The sequence below is a fragment of the Procambarus clarkii genome, unplaced genomic scaffold (genome assembly GCF_040958095.1).
Source record: "Procambarus clarkii isolate CNS0578487 unplaced genomic scaffold, FALCON_Pclarkii_2.0 HiC_scaffold_1050, whole genome shotgun sequence".
Lineage (NCBI taxonomy): Eukaryota > Metazoa > Arthropoda > Malacostraca > Decapoda > Cambaridae > Procambarus > Procambarus clarkii.
This window is the reverse complement of record NW_027190082.1, coordinates 26,646-42,807: the sequence shown is the minus strand read 5'-3', so window position 1 is coordinate 42,807 and position 16,162 is coordinate 26,646. Positions and strand designations below refer to the sequence as shown.

The following is a 16,162-nucleotide window of genomic DNA, read 5'->3' as shown; positions in this document are numbered from 1 at the left end:
ATAATGTTTTTTGTTTTGTTTTGTTTTGTTTCGTTTGTTTTTGTTTGAATGGCTGGCTCCACGGGAAATTCACGGAGTTGTGTGGAATAAGGCCTGGTAAAATGAATTAATATGTATGTCATGTTTAAAACAAACTCGCTTAATATAGATATTGTGTGAGGCTTTATACAAAAACAAACAACCAAAACAAAACATGTTGTATATATATATAGCTTAATCCGGGTTTGAACTCGCAACTCCAAGAATACGCATCACTTATATACACTTTACCACTGGACCACTGCTGCAGGACACAAGCTTGATGCTGAGGTATCAATTTAATGACGTAAATGCCATTTCCACAAATAAATGATAATTAAAAAGTATTTGTATGTACAAATCTTTTCTGTTTAAAAGGCTACAATATCAGTTACTGATATAATTTGTGTTAATGTTTCTATACCCACAAGAAGGCATATTTTTGCTTATATGTAAAGGGTACGGAGAACGAATCCACAGACCATCATTCCCCTCCCCTTCCCTCCCCCCCCCCCCCCCAACTCCCACCTACTACCACCACCACCACCACCACCAATCACCACCAATCACCACCAATCACCACCAATCACCACCAATCACCACCACCACATCTAACCGAAAACCCCCTAACACATCAACCCTCCCCCCAATCAACAGGCGAAATAATAACCCTCAAATGCCTGCCTGCCTGCCTGCCTGCAAGCCAATACTAACGGTCTTCTCAGAAAGAAAATCTCTTTGTATCTGTATTACTTGATGAAATGTATGATTCTAATAATGAAAATAAATTTTGATGTCGGTTGTATGAGCATAATGACCAATATGCACATGATATGAATGAATTAAATAGTGTAGTTTTAAGTAATTAGGTTGTAGACACATTAAGCGGATATGATATTTGACGCGTCCAGAACTGGTGATTTTTGGTTTAGTTTTAAATGCACCACCACCACCACCACCACCATTGCTTCCCCAGAGCCTAATTAAGGACCGGTAAAAGGAGTCAATATGTATGTCATCTATAAAACCAAAGAATGAATAAAAAAACACACACACAAACCTACATAATAGTATTAGGAAGATTGTATGGCAAAAAAAAAAAAGTATTATTCCCATTGGGTCGTTTGAACTCGCGACTTCCAAAATACCAGCCACACACCTTACCACCCAGCCACCATAGAGTTGGTATAATTGTGCAACTTTAGTTATAAAAGTAAAGTTCTTATTGTCTCAAATCTTATTGTCTGTTCTATGAAAAGGCATGATGTAAATTATGTATTTTTTGAATGATTGAATTGTAGGCACATTAAGCGGATTCGATATTTGATATATCCAGAAAAGGTGATTTCTGTTCAGTTTTAAAATGCATCACCGTTAACGCTAAAGGACTGGTAAAACGACTCGATGTTTGTCATTTTTAAAATAAACACTAAAACTAGGCCCTTAACATATATAATGTTTGAATATAAATTGAATGCATATAAATACAAAGTGGGAGTGGCTGGCTGGCTGGCTGGCTGGCTGGCTGGCTGGCTGCTGGCTGGCTGCCTGCCTGCCTGCCTGCCTGCCTGCCTGCCTGCCTGCCTGGCTGGCTGGCTGGCTGGCTGGCTGGCTGGCTGGCTGGCTGGCTGGCTGGCTGGCTGGCTGGCTGGCTGGCTGGCTGCCTGCCTGCCTGCCTGCCCGCCCGCCCGCCCGCCCGCCCGCCTGCTTGCCTTGCCTTGCCTTGCCTTGCCTTGCCTGTCCTGTCCTGTTATTGCCTTGCCTTGCCTTGCCTTGCCTTGCCTTGCCTTGCCTTGCCCTGCCCTGCCCTGCCTTGGCTGCAGCTGGCTGGCTGGCCGTAAATCAACTCTTAACAACACCATACCACACCACACCATCACTCATCACCCATCACCCACCACCGGCCCCAGTCTCCCAGCCTCTCTTATATACCCGAGCAGGCCCTTTAAATTATTTGAATTGTTGCACTTCGGCCAATGGCAGGCACGATCGCTGCTGCTCAAACATATTCTGGTTCACAAGTATTATAATATATTAATTATATTATATTATATATATATATATATATATATATATATATATATATATATATAATATATATATATATATATATATATATATATATATATATATATATATATTCATGAAACACATTAAAACCTTGATCATTTATTCATTCATTACGTCTAGTGAAGAATTGCTTTTGTTCATTTGTATGATTAAAAATTAATATAATATGAATTCCTCGCTTAAAGTAAAATATAAAATATATATTGGATTTATATGATTGGTTAATATTCCAAGTGATGCTGAATATCCCCTATAATTTTGTTTTGTTTGTTTGTTATGTACACATTCCAAATGAAATCAATATAAATGTTATTATTAATGTTTGAAAGTTGATTGTCTACTTGAATCTCTCTATTAAAGTGTGTGTGGCTCCGGATGGAGCCTGGTTATGGTATTTGTCGTGGTGGGTGGCAGAAGTGCTTACTTCTTCTCTGTCTTCTTTGGCAAAAGAACTGCCTGAATGTTTGGAAGAACACCTCCCTGTGCAATGGTTACGCCAGACAGAAGTTTGTTGAGTTCTTCGTCGTTGCGGATGGCCAACTGCAAGTGACGTGGGATGATACGGGTCTTCTTGTTGTCACGTGCGGCATTACCGGCGAGCTCCAGAACTTCGGCAGCGAGGTATTCCATGACGGCTGCCAGGTAGACAGGAGCGCCAGCACCGACGCGTTCGGCGTAGTTGCCCTTACGCAGCAGACGGTGAATTCTGCCCACGGGGAACTGAAGTCCGGCCCTGCTGGAGCGAGACTTTGACTTGCCCTTCACTTTGCCTCCCTTGCCGCGTCCTGACATTGCTGCTGCTGTTGTGGGTTTGTGGTGTTTTATGCCGCCCCGCAGATCGAGCTTCGTGTTATATACCCCGCTCAGGATCAAGGGAGCCCGCCACTGACCAATCAGCGCGCTCCGCCACGCGACCCGCTCTGAGCTGAGTCGCGAGCGGGATATAAAAGGAAAGCTCGCCTCGCGCAAAAGTTCATTATTGTATCGCAACGCCAGCCAGCACGAGCATCATCATGCCACCCAAGGCATCTGGAAAGGCTGCCAAGAAGGCCGGAAAGGCCCAGAAGGCCATTGCCAAGGGCGATAAGAAAAAGAAGCGCAGGAGGAAGGAGAGCTACAGCATCTACATCTACAAAGTGCTGAAGCAGGTCCACCCCGACACTGGTATCTCTTCCAAAGCCATGTCGATCATGAACTCGTTCGTGAACGACATCTTCGAGCGCATCGCCGCCGAGGCTTCTCGCCTGGCCCACTACAACAAGCGTTCCACCATTACCAGTCGGGAGATCCAGACGGCTGTAAGGCTCCTGTTGCCCGGAGAACTGGCCAAGCACGCCGTCTCTGAGGGCACTAAGGCCGTCACCAAGTACACCTCCTCCAAGTAAACGGCTTACTTACTGCCCTGTGGTGGTGGCTTGGCCTCAAACCAACAAACTCGGCTCCATTGGAGCCACACTTTAATTTCTAAAGAGATTGTGAGTGTTAGACACCAATACTATTATAACAAAAACCTCTGTCACTGAAAGCAAATAGCTATAAAATGAGAATATTTATGAAACTGTCTGTGTGTGTTTCTCTCTCTCAGTCTCTGTCTGTCTGTCTGTCTGTCTGTCTCTGTCTTGTCTGTCTCTGTCTTGTCTGTCTGTCTGTCTGTCTGTGTCTCTCTCTCTCTCTCTCTCTCTCTCTCTCTCTCTCTCTCTCTCTCTCTCTCTCTCTCTCTCTCTCTCTCTCTCTCTCTCTCTCTCTCTCTCTCTCTCTCAACACATATAAGCACTCGGTATCTTTTTTTTTTCTAGAGATTAGAGATTCATTGTTATGTTCCACATTAGGATTACTATGCAGGCCACCCTCTTAGGTTTGAAAATGTCAAGAAAACGGTTAATTTAAAATGTCATCTCCTAACTTAACAGATTAAGCCAGAGGACCGAAAACAGAATAAAACAGGACTGGACAGTATGTCACTTATACAAGCTGCTTTTATTTCTAGTACAGTATGACAATTTTTATTTTGGGGGGGGGGGGGGGGGGTGGGTGATCCTTGACAGTGCATAAGAGCGAAAAGCGACGGCGTTTTGTTTGTAAGAGAACAGGTTGTACTACAAATGACTTGATTTATTGATATCACGTGTATGTATGACACCTAAATTAGTGTATTTGTTTATTTATTTATTTATTTATTATATGTGTAGATGAAGGTTAATTCATATGACTGATGCTAGGAATGTCTGAAATCTCCTTAGAAGGATATTTTGGCCCTGAGAAGGGCCGAGTTTGGTGTATACTAGGGTGGTCGATTTAGCTTATGCACGCTCTCCACGGATACGGCGAGCAAGCTGAATGTCCTTTGGCATGATGGTGACACGCTTGGCGTGGATGGCACAGAGGTTAGTGTCCTCGAAGAGACCGACCAGGTAAGCCTCGGATGCCTCCTGTAAAGCCATGACGGCAGACGACTGGAAGCGAAGATCGGTCTTGAAGTCCTGGGCAATCTCGCGCACCAGACGCTGGAAGGGAAGTTTCCTGATGAGCAACTCGGTGCTCTTCTGGTAACGACGGATCTCACGCAGGGCGACCGTTCCGGGCCTGTAACGGTGAGGCTTCTTCACACCCCCTGTGGCAGGAGCAGACTTGCGTGCTGCCTTGGTGGCCAGCTGCTTACGAGGAGCCTTGCCTCCCGTGGACTTGCGAGCAGTCTGCTTGGTGCGAGCCATGGTGAACAACTGTGGTTTGTGATGGCCGGCGCCGAAAAATTTTTGCTTATATACGCCGTCTCGAGGCGCTTGCTCGAGCGCCATTGGCTGCTCGACTCGCCTACGTCACCCCGTTGCCCCTCCCCTCCTTCCTCTGGCTGCAGCCAACAGGCGGCTCACCTCAATCACTATTATCGCTGATTTTGCTCTATTTTTTGGATTTGTGCAAAAGTCATTTCACAGGGACGTGAAACAGACGAGTAGGCAACTGCAGTTTTGAAAGCGTTGTGAGAAAGCCGTGTCTACTCGACCACAAGCGTAAAGTAAGGGCAGGCAGGAGTTGCAATGCTACTAGTACGTCCGCTTGATGGGATATAGTCGGGAAATCGTGCGGGCATTCGTCAATTCGATTCACACAACTTCAACACCATGACTGGACGCGGCAAGGGAGGCAAGGGACTCGGAAAGGGTGGCGCCAAGCGTCATCGTAAGGTGCTACGTGACAACATCCAGGGCATCACCAAGCCCGCTATTCGTCGCTTAGCTCGTCGTGGCGGCGTGAAGCGTATTTCGGGTCTCATCTACGAAGAGACCCGTGGCGTCCTGAAGGTGTTCCTCGAGAACGTCATCCGTGATGCTGTAACCTACACGGAACACGCCAAGAGGAAGACCGTCACTGCTATGGACGTGGTGTACGCTCTGAAGCGCCAGGGTCGTACCCTCTACGGATTCGGCGGATAAGAGCTTGGCTAATCCATCGATTCCACCCACCACCACCTCAAAACGGGACCTAATTAGGTCCCTATACTTTTTTTACTGAAGGGCTTAATAGACGATAACATAAATTGTTTTGATATCAGCTAGCACATTGGGTCTTATGAAATCTATTTTTTATCCTCGCATGCTTAAAGGGACTCTGATTGGGGAGGGAGGGGGGGGGGGGGGAAGGTTTGTTACGTTATATACTAGCAGAGCAGGATCATTGGTGGGGGGGGGGGGGGGTGAGGGGGAGAGAGAGAGAGAGAGAGAGAGAGAGAGAGAGAGAGATCTTTCCCAACTCTTCCTTTTTACATGAGTGAGCTACCCGTTTTATTCATTTTATCCTTCTCAGAGCTGTTTTGATAGTATCCAAATGATGGTAAATGAAAAGGGAGGACACGAATATCTACCCAGAATTCAGGACTGGCAATCGATATGCATGTTTGAGTGCGAATCTTTTTCTCTCTCAACTTAGGTATACGTTTATGTCGTACCTAAAAGCGAGAACCACACTATTGGGACAAGTATGCAAGGCCCAATTTTCCTAACAAGCACAGTTAATTTTGTTATTTTCGAACATTTCTTTCCAAATTGGTTTATCCAATTAACAGTATTATATTAAGATCATGAATTGGGTTAGGTTAGGTTAGGTTAGCTTAGCTTAGGTTAGGTTAGGTTAGGTTAGGTTAGGTTAGGTTAGCTTAGCTTGGGTTAGCTTAGGTTAGGTTAGGTTAGCTTAGCTTGGGTTAGCATAGGTTAGGTTAGGTTTGATTACATTTCTATGTTAGATTTAACTCAAATTCAAAACAATTGCAGTCATTCGGCTTGTTAGTCAACTTGCCTCTAATAGGGGCAATTTGTCTAACAAGACTATTTAGTTTTGTGTGCATATATATATATATATATATATATATATATATATATATATATATATATATATATATATATATATATATATATATATATATATATTATAGCTTCAAGACTCCGAACCAATATAGAAGCATCAAGAGGAAGTGCTTGTGTTATGGGCCAATAGGCCTTCTGCAGTTACTTCCATTCTTATGTTTTTATTCCCATTGGTTCGTGTTTTATCTTGTGTAAATGTCAATCACCTTACCCAAAACTTTGGTACCATATCACCTCACCCATGTGTAATATAAATATATATATATATATATATATATATATATATATATATATATATATATATATATATATATATATATAATATACAGAGTAAATCTACCCCAAAAGTAATGATTTATTTGTCTACAAAACTAAACTCTTTTTGGAATCATATGAGGCCCCTCCACTGAGGGGGGAGGCCTGGATGTTTATTGTCATGTGTATTCATGCTGCTTGCATGTCGTCGTTTATTTTGCCTTTGTTGTTTTCTTGACAGCTTTCTTTGCCTTGGGTGGTTTGGGAGATTTTGAAGCTCTCTTTATTTTGGGCTTTTTGTTCCCAACAACAAGCTGCTGCTGCTGCTGCTTCTTTTTCAAGGCTGTAGGTGGTTTGTTGCTTGTGGCGGCTTTCTTGGGAGTTACCACGGCCTTCTTTGCTGCTGTAGATGGTTTCTTGGTTGTGGTGGCTTTCTTGGGAGTTAGAACGGCCCTCTTCTCTGCTACGGCCAGCTTGAATGATCCACTAGCTCCACTTCCCTTGGTCTGAACAAGAATGCCGTCAGCCACTGCTTTCTTGAGAAATCTTCGGATGTAAATGGCGATCTTGGCAGCCTCGACTTTGTTGTTGGCAACAACGTACTTCTTGATTGCTTGTAGAGACGAGCCCTTACGGTCTTTGAGTGCTGCGACCGCGGCTAGAACCATTTGACTAGTTTTCGGGTGAGCAACCTGGACGCGAGGTTTCCTGGTGGTGGCCACCACAGCAGCAGCAGCCGCAGCCTTCTTGGTAGGCTTTGCTTCTACCATGATGATGATGAGATAACCAAGGTGATGAGAGACGCTCAGACAGTCACGGGGGAATGATGCTGCCGCCGCTTGAGCCGAACCTATTTATGTGCCGGCACGGTACAGAAGCTGCAACCTGGCAACTCGTCCACCAATCACGACGGTTGGTTTTACGGCTCCGAAACCTGGATCCCATATCTTCTCTAAAATAGAAGCATTTGTTCATGTTCTTTGTAAAAGTATCATAAAGCAGGACAGATGAGACAAATATCATAAAAACTGAAGAGCAGATGAGCACACACATGTTTGTATTACAAAAGAAAATCCACAAATTCATTAGAAATTGGCAGGGCAGGCTGAGGAAGTAGGTAGATGTAAAATGTCTGTAAATGGCGAAAGAACATAAACCCAAGACTGAATAAACGATGTTAAATATCCATGCCAAGGAGACAAAAATATGTTAGGATACAATTACCATTAAGACACCACAAGCAGGTCCGTATCCTGCCGCGATGACTTAAAAGAGTTGGTTATTAGCCACAATGTGTAGGCAGTCTCATGCCAACGGCCATACCACGTTGAGAACACCGCTTCTCGTCCGATCAGCGAAGTTAAGCAACGTTGGGTTTGGTTAGTACTTGGATGGGTGACCGCCTGGGAACACCAAATGCTGTTGGCAATAATGTTTTTTGTTTGTTTTGTTTTGTTTCGTTTGTTTTTGTTTGAATGGCTGGCTCCACGGGAAATTCACGGAGTTGTGTGGAATAAGGCCTGGTAAAATGAATTAATATGTATGTCATGTTTAAAACAAACTCGCTTAATATAGATATTGTGTGAGGCTTTATACAAAAACAAACAACCAAAACAAAACATGTTGTATATATATATAGCTTAATCCGGGTTTGAACTCGCAACTCCAAGAATACGCATCACTTATATACACTTTACCACTGGACCACTGCTGCAGGACACAAGCTTGATGCTGAGGTATCAATTTAATGACGTAAATGCCATTTCCACAAATAAATGATAATTAAAAAGTATTTGTATGTACAAATCTTTTCTGTTTAAAAGGCTACAATATCAGTTACTGATATAATTTGTGTTAATGTTTCTATACCCACAAGAAGGCATATTTTTGCTTATATGTAAAGGGTACGGAGAACGAATCCACAGACCATCATTCCCCTCCCCTTCCCTCCCCCCCCCCCCCCCAACTCCCACCTACTACCACCACCACCACCACCACCAATCACCACCAATCACCACCAATCACCACCAATCACCACCAATCACCACCACCACATCTAACCGAAAACCCCCTAACACATCAACCCTCCCCCCAATCAACAGGCGAAATAATAACCCTCAAATGCCTGCCTGCCTGCCTGCCTGCAAGCCAATACTAACGGTCTTCTCAGAAAGAAAATCTCTTTGTATCTGTATTACTTGATGAAATGTATGATTCTAATAATGAAAATAAATTTTGATGTCGGTTGTATGAGCATAATGACCAATATGCACATGATATGAATGAATTAAATAGTGTAGTTTTAAGTAATTAGGTTGTAGACACATTAAGCGGATATGATATTTGACGCGTCCAGAACTGGTGATTTTTGGTTTAGTTTTAAATGCACCACCACCACCACCACCACCATTGCTTCCCCAGAGCCTAATTAAGGACCGGTAAAAGGAGTCAATATGTATGTCATCTATAAAACCAAAGAATGAATAAAAAAACACACACACAAACCTACATAATAGTATTAGGAAGATTGTATGGCAAAAAAAAAAAAGTATTATTCCCATTGGGTCGTTTGAACTCGCGACTTCCAAAATACCAGCCACACACCTTACCACCCAGCCACCATAGAGTTGGTATAATTGTGCAACTTTAGTTATAAAAGTAAAGTTCTTATTGTCTCAAATCTTATTGTCTGTTCTATGAAAAGGCATGATGTAAATTATGTATTTTTTGAATGATTGAATTGTAGGCACATTAAGCGGATTCGATATTTGATATATCCAGAAAAGGTGATTTCTGTTCAGTTTTAAAATGCATCACCGTTAACGCTAAAGGACTGGTAAAACGACTCGATGTTTGTCATTTTTAAAATAAACACTAAAACTAGGCCCTTAACATATATAATGTTTGAATATAAATTGAATGCATATAAATACAAAGTGGGAGTGGCTGGCTGGCTGGCTGGCTGGCTGGCTGGCTGGCTGGCTGCTGCCTGCCTGCCTGCCTGCCTGCCTGCCTGCCTGCTGCCTGCCTGGCTGGCTGGCTGGCTGGCTGGCTGGCTGGCTGGCTGGCTGGCTGGCTGGCTGGCTGGCTGGCTGGCTGGCTGCCTGCCTGCCTGCCTGCCCGCCCGCCCGCCCGCCCGCCCGCCCGCCTGCTTGCCTTGCCTTGCCTTGCCTTGCCTTGCCTGTCCTGTCCTGTTATTGCCTTGCCTTGCCTTGCCTTGCCTTGCCTTGCCTTGCCCTGCCCTGCCCTGCCTTGGCTGCAGCTGGCTGGCTGGCCGTAAATCAACTCTTAACAACACCATACCACACCACACCATCACTCATCACCCATCACCCACCACCGGCCCCAGTCTCCCAGCCTCTCTTATATACCCGAGCAGGCCCTTTAAATTATTTGAATTGTTGCACTTCGGCCAATGGCAGGCACGATCGCTGCTGCTCAAACATATTCTGGTTCACAAGTATTATAATATATTATATTATATTATATTATATATATATATATATATATATATATATATATATATATATATATATATATATATATATATATATATATATATATATATATATATATATATATATATTCATGAAACACATTAAAACCTTGATCATTTATTCATTCATTACGTCTAGTGAAGAATTGCTTTTGTTCATTTGTATGATTAAAAATTAATATAATATGAATTCCTCGCTTAAAGTAAAATATAAAATATATATTGGATTTATATGATTGGTTAATATTCCAAGTGATGCTGAATATCCCCTATAATTTTGTTTTGTTTGTTTGTTATGTACACATTCCAAATGAAATCAATATAAATGTTATTATTAATGTTTGAAAGTTGATTGTCTACTTGAATCTCTCTATTAAAGTGTGTGTGGCTCCGGATGGAGCCTGGTTATGGTATTTGTCGTGGTGGGTGGCAGAAGTGCTTACTTCTTCTCTGTCTTCTTTGGCAAAAGAACTGCCTGAATGTTTGGAAGAACACCTCCCTGTGCAATGGTTACGCCAGACAGAAGTTTGTTGAGTTCTTCGTCGTTGCGGATGGCCAACTGCAAGTGACGTGGGATGATACGGGTCTTCTTGTTGTCACGTGCGGCATTACCGGCGAGCTCCAGAACTTCGGCAGCGAGGTATTCCATGACGGCTGCCAGGTAGACAGGAGCGCCAGCACCGACGCGTTCGGCGTAGTTGCCCTTACGCAGCAGACGGTGAATTCTGCCCACGGGGAACTGAAGTCCGGCCCTGCTGGAGCGAGACTTTGACTTGCCCTTCACTTTGCCTCCCTTGCCGCGTCCTGACATTGCTGCTGCTGTTGTGGGTTTGTGGTGTTTTATGCCGCCCCGCAGATCGAGCTTCGTGTTATATACCCCGCTCAGGATCAAGGGAGCCCGCCACTGACCAATCAGCGCGCTCCGCCACGCGACCCGCTCTGAGCTGAGTCGCGAGCGGGATATAAAAGGAAAGCTCGCCTCGCGCAAAAGTTCATTATTGTATCGCAACGCCAGCCAGCACGAGCATCATCATGCCACCCAAGGCATCTGGAAAGGCTGCCAAGAAGGCCGGAAAGGCCCAGAAGGCCATTGCCAAGGGCGATAAGAAAAAGAAGCGCAGGAGGAAGGAGAGCTACAGCATCTACATCTACAAAGTGCTGAAGCAGGTCCACCCCGACACTGGTATCTCTTCCAAAGCCATGTCGATCATGAACTCGTTCGTGAACGACATCTTCGAGCGCATCGCCGCCGAGGCTTCTCGCCTGGCCCACTACAACAAGCGTTCCACCATTACCAGTCGGGAGATCCAGACGGCTGTAAGGCTCCTGTTGCCCGGAGAACTGGCCAAGCACGCCGTCTCTGAGGGCACTAAGGCCGTCACCAAGTACACCTCCTCCAAGTAAACGGCTTACTTACTGCCCTGTGGTGGTGGCTTGGCCTCAAACCAACAAACTCGGCTCCATTGGAGCCACACTTTAATTTCTAAAGAGATTGTGAGTGTTAGACACCAATACTATTATAACAAAAACCTCTGTCACTGAAAGCAAATAGCTATAAAATGAGAATATTTATGAAACTGTCTGTGTGTGTTTCTCTCTCTCAGTCTCTGTCTGTCTGTCTGTCTGTCTGTCTCTGTTTGTCTGTCTCTGTCTCTGTCTGTCTGTCTGTCTGTCTGTCTGTGTCTCTCTCTCTCTCTCTCTCTTCTCTCTCTCTCTCTCTCTCTCTCTCTCTCTCTCTCTCTCTCTCTCTCTCTCTCTCTCTCTCTCTCTCTCAACACATATAAGCACTCGGTATCTTTTTTTTTCTAGAGATTAGAGATTCATTGTTATGTTCCACATTAGGATTACTATGCAGGCCACCCTCTTAGGTTTGAAAATGTCAAGAAAACGGTTAATTTAAAATGTCATCTCCTAACTTAACAGATTAAGCCAGAGGACCGAAAACAGAATAAAACAGGACTGGACAGTATGTCACTTATACAAGCTGCTTTTATTTCTAGTACAGTATGACAATTTTTATTTTGGGGGGGGGGGGGGGGGTGGGTGATCCTTGACAGTGCATAAGAGCGAAAAGCGACGGCGTTTTGTTTGTAAGAGAACAGGTTGTACTACAAATGACTTGATTTATTGATATCACGTGTATGTATGACACCTAAATTAGTGTATTTGTTTATTTATTTATTTATTTATTATATGTGTAGATGAAGGTTAATTCATATGACTGATGCTAGGAATGTCTGAAATCTCCTTAGAAGGATATTTTGGCCCTGAGAAGGGCCGAGTTTGGTGTATACTAGGGTGGTCGATTTAGCTTATGCACGCTCTCCACGGATACGGCGAGCAAGCTGAATGTCCTTTGGCATGATGGTGACACGCTTGGCGTGGATGGCACAGAGGTTAGTGTCCTCGAAGAGACCGACCAGGTAAGCCTCGGATGCCTCCTGTAAAGCCATGACGGCAGACGACTGGAAGCGAAGATCGGTCTTGAAGTCCTGGGCAATCTCGCGCACCAGACGCTGGAAGGGAAGTTTCCTGATGAGCAACTCGGTGCTCTTCTGGTAACGACGGATCTCACGCAGGGCGACCGTTCCGGGCCTGTAACGGTGAGGCTTCTTCACACCCCCTGTGGCAGGAGCAGACTTGCGTGCTGCCTTGGTGGCCAGCTGCTTACGAGGAGCCTTGCCTCCCGTGGACTTGCGAGCAGTCTGCTTGGTGCGAGCCATGGTGAACAACTGTGGTTTGTGATGGCCGGCGCCGAAAAATTTTTGCTTATATACGCCGTCTCGAGGCGCTTGCTCGAGCGCCATTGGCTGCTCGACTCGCCTACGTCACCCCGTTGCCCCTCCCCTCCTTCCTCTGGCTGCAGCCAACAGGCGGCTCACCTCAATCACTATTATCGCTGATTTTGCTCTATTTTTTGGATTTGTGCAAAAGTCATTTCACAGGGACGTGAAACAGACGAGTAGGCAACTGCAGTTTTGAAAGCGTTGTGAGAAAGCCGTGTCTACTCGACCACAAGCGTAAAGTAAGGGCAGGCAGGAGTTGCAATGCTACTAGTACGTCCGCTTGATGGGATATAGTCGGGAAATCGTGCGGGCATTCGTCAATTCGATTCACACAACTTCAACACCATGACTGGACGCGGCAAGGGAGGCAAGGGACTCGGAAAGGGTGGCGCCAAGCGTCATCGTAAGGTGCTACGTGACAACATCCAGGGCATCACCAAGCCCGCTATTCGTCGCTTAGCTCGTCGTGGCGGCGTGAAGCGTATTTCGGGTCTCATCTACGAAGAGACCCGTGGCGTCCTGAAGGTGTTCTCGAGAACGTCATCCGTGATGCTGTAACCTACACGGAACACGCCAAGAGGAAGACCGTCACTGCTATGGACGTGGTGTACGCTCTGAAGCGCCAGGGTCGTACCCTCTACGGATTCGGCGGATAAGAGCTTGGCTAATCCATCGATTCCACCCACCACCACCTCAAAACGGGACCTAATTAGGTCCCTATACTTTTTTTACTGAAGGGCTTAATAGACGATAACATAAATTGTTTTGATATCAGCTAGCACATTGGGTCTTATGAAATCTATTTTTTATCCTCGCATGCTTAAAGGGACTCTGATTGGGGAGGGAGGGGGGGGGGGGGGGAAGGTTTGTTACGTTATATACTAGCAGAGCAGGATCATTGGTGGGGGGGGGGGGGGTGAGGGGGAGAGAGAGAGAGAGAGAGAGAGAGAGGAGAGAGAGAGAGATCTTTCCCAACTCTTCCTTTTTACATGAGTGAGCTACCCGTTTTATTCATTTTATCCTTCTCAGAGCTGTTTTGATAGTATCCAAATGATGGTAAATGAAAAGGGAGGACACGAATATCTACCCAGAATTCAGGACTGGCAATCGATATGCATGTTTGAGTGCGAATCTTTTTCTCTCTCAACTTAGGTATACGTTTATGTCGTACCTAAAAGCGAGAACCACACTATTGGGACAAGTATGCAAGGCCCAATTTTCCTAACAAGCACAGTTAATTTTGTTATTTTCGAACATTTCTTTCCAAATTGGTTTATCCAATTAACAGTATTATATTAAGATCATGAATTGCTGGGTTAGGTTAGGTTAGGTTAGCTTAGCTTAGGTTAGGTTAGGTTAGGTTAGGTTAGGTTAGGTTAGCTTAGCTTGGGTTAGCTTAGGTTAGGTTAGGTTAGCTTAGCTTGGGTTAGCATAGGTTAGGTTAGGTTTGATTACATTTCTATGTTAGATTTAACTCAAATTCAAAACAATTGCAGTCATTCGGCTTGTTAGTCAACTTGCCTCTAATAGGGGCAATTTGTCTAACAAGACTATTTAGTTTTGTGTGCATATATATATATATATATATATATATATATATATATATATATATATATATATATATATATATATATATATATATATATATATATATATATATATATATATATATATATTATAGCTTCAAGACTCCGAACCAATATAGAAGCATCAAGAGGAAGTGCTTGTGTTATGGGCCAATAGGCCTTCTGCAGTTACTTCCATTCTTATGTTTTTATTCCCATTGGTTCGTGTTTTATCTTGTGTAAATGTCAATCACCTTACCCAAAACTTTGGTACCATATCACCTCACCCATGTGTATATATAAATATATATATATATATATATATATATATATATAATATATATATATATATATATATATATATATATATATATATAATATACAGAGTAAATCTACCCCAAAAGTAATGATTTATTTGTCTACAAAACTAAACTCTTTTTGGAATCATATGAGGCCCTCCACTGAGGGGGGAGGCCTGGATGTTTATTGTCATGTGTATTCATGCTGCTTGCATGTCGTCGTTTATTTTGCCTTTGTTGTTTTCTTGACAGCTTTCTTTGCCTTGGGTGGTTTGGGAGATTTTGAAGCTCTCTTTATTTTGGGCTTTTTGTTCCCAACAACAAGCTGCTGCTGCTGCTGCTTCTTTTTCAAGGCTGTAGGTGGTTTGTTGCTTGTGGCGGCTTTCTTGGGAGTTACCACGGCCTTCTTTGCTGCTGTAGATGGTTTCTTGGTTGGTGGTCTTGGGAGTTAGAACGGCCCTCTTCTCTGCTACGGCCAGCTTGAATGATCCACTAGCTCCACTTCCCTTGGTCTGAACAAGAATGCCGTCAGCCACTGCTTTCTTGAGAAATCTTCGGATGTAAATGGCGATCTTGGCAGCCTCGACTTTGTTGTTGGCAACAACGTACTTCTTGATTGCTTGTAGAGACGAGCCCTTACGGTCTTTGAGTGCTGCGACCGCGGCTAGAACCATTTGACTAGTTTTCGGGTGAGCAACCTGGACGCGAGGTTTCCTGGTGGTGGCCACCACAGCAGCAGCAGCCGCAGCCTTCTTGGTAGGCTTTGCTTCTACCATGATGATGATGAGATAACCAAGGTGATGAGAGACGCTCAGACAGTCACGGGGGAATGATGCTGCCGCCGCTTGAGCCGAACCTATTTATGTGCCGGCACGGTACAGAAGCTGCAACCTGGCAACTCGTCCACCAATCACGACGGTTGGTTTTACGGCTCCGAAACCTGGATCCCATATCTTCTCTAAAATAGAAGCATTTGTTCATGTTCTTTGTAAAAGTATCATAAAGCAGGACAGATGAGACAAATATCATAAAAACTGAAGAGCAGATGAGCACACACATGTTTGTATTACAAAAGAAAATCCACAAATTCATTAGAAATTGGCAGGGCAGGCTGAGGAAGTAGGTAGATGTAAAATGTCTGTAAATGGCGAAAGAACATAAACCCAAGACTGAATAAACGATGTTAAATATCCATGCCAAGGAGACAAAAATATGTTAGGATACAATTACCATTAAGACACCACAAGCAGGTCCGTATCCTGCCGCGATGACTTAAAAGAGTTGGTTATTAGCCACAATGTGTAGGCAGTCTCAT

At 44.1% G+C, this 16,162-nt stretch overlaps 1 non-coding gene across 1 annotated transcript; it reads left to right on the top strand.

Moving 5' to 3' along the window:
• The first annotated feature begins 8,010 nt into the window (after nucleotides 1-8,010).
• On the top strand, nucleotides 8,011-8,129 carry LOC138362004 (5S ribosomal RNA). The gene has a single exon (XR_011227354.1). It is a non-coding gene; the product is annotated as a 5S ribosomal RNA (ribosomal RNA).
• Nucleotides 8,130-16,162: the final 8,033 nt, after the last annotated feature.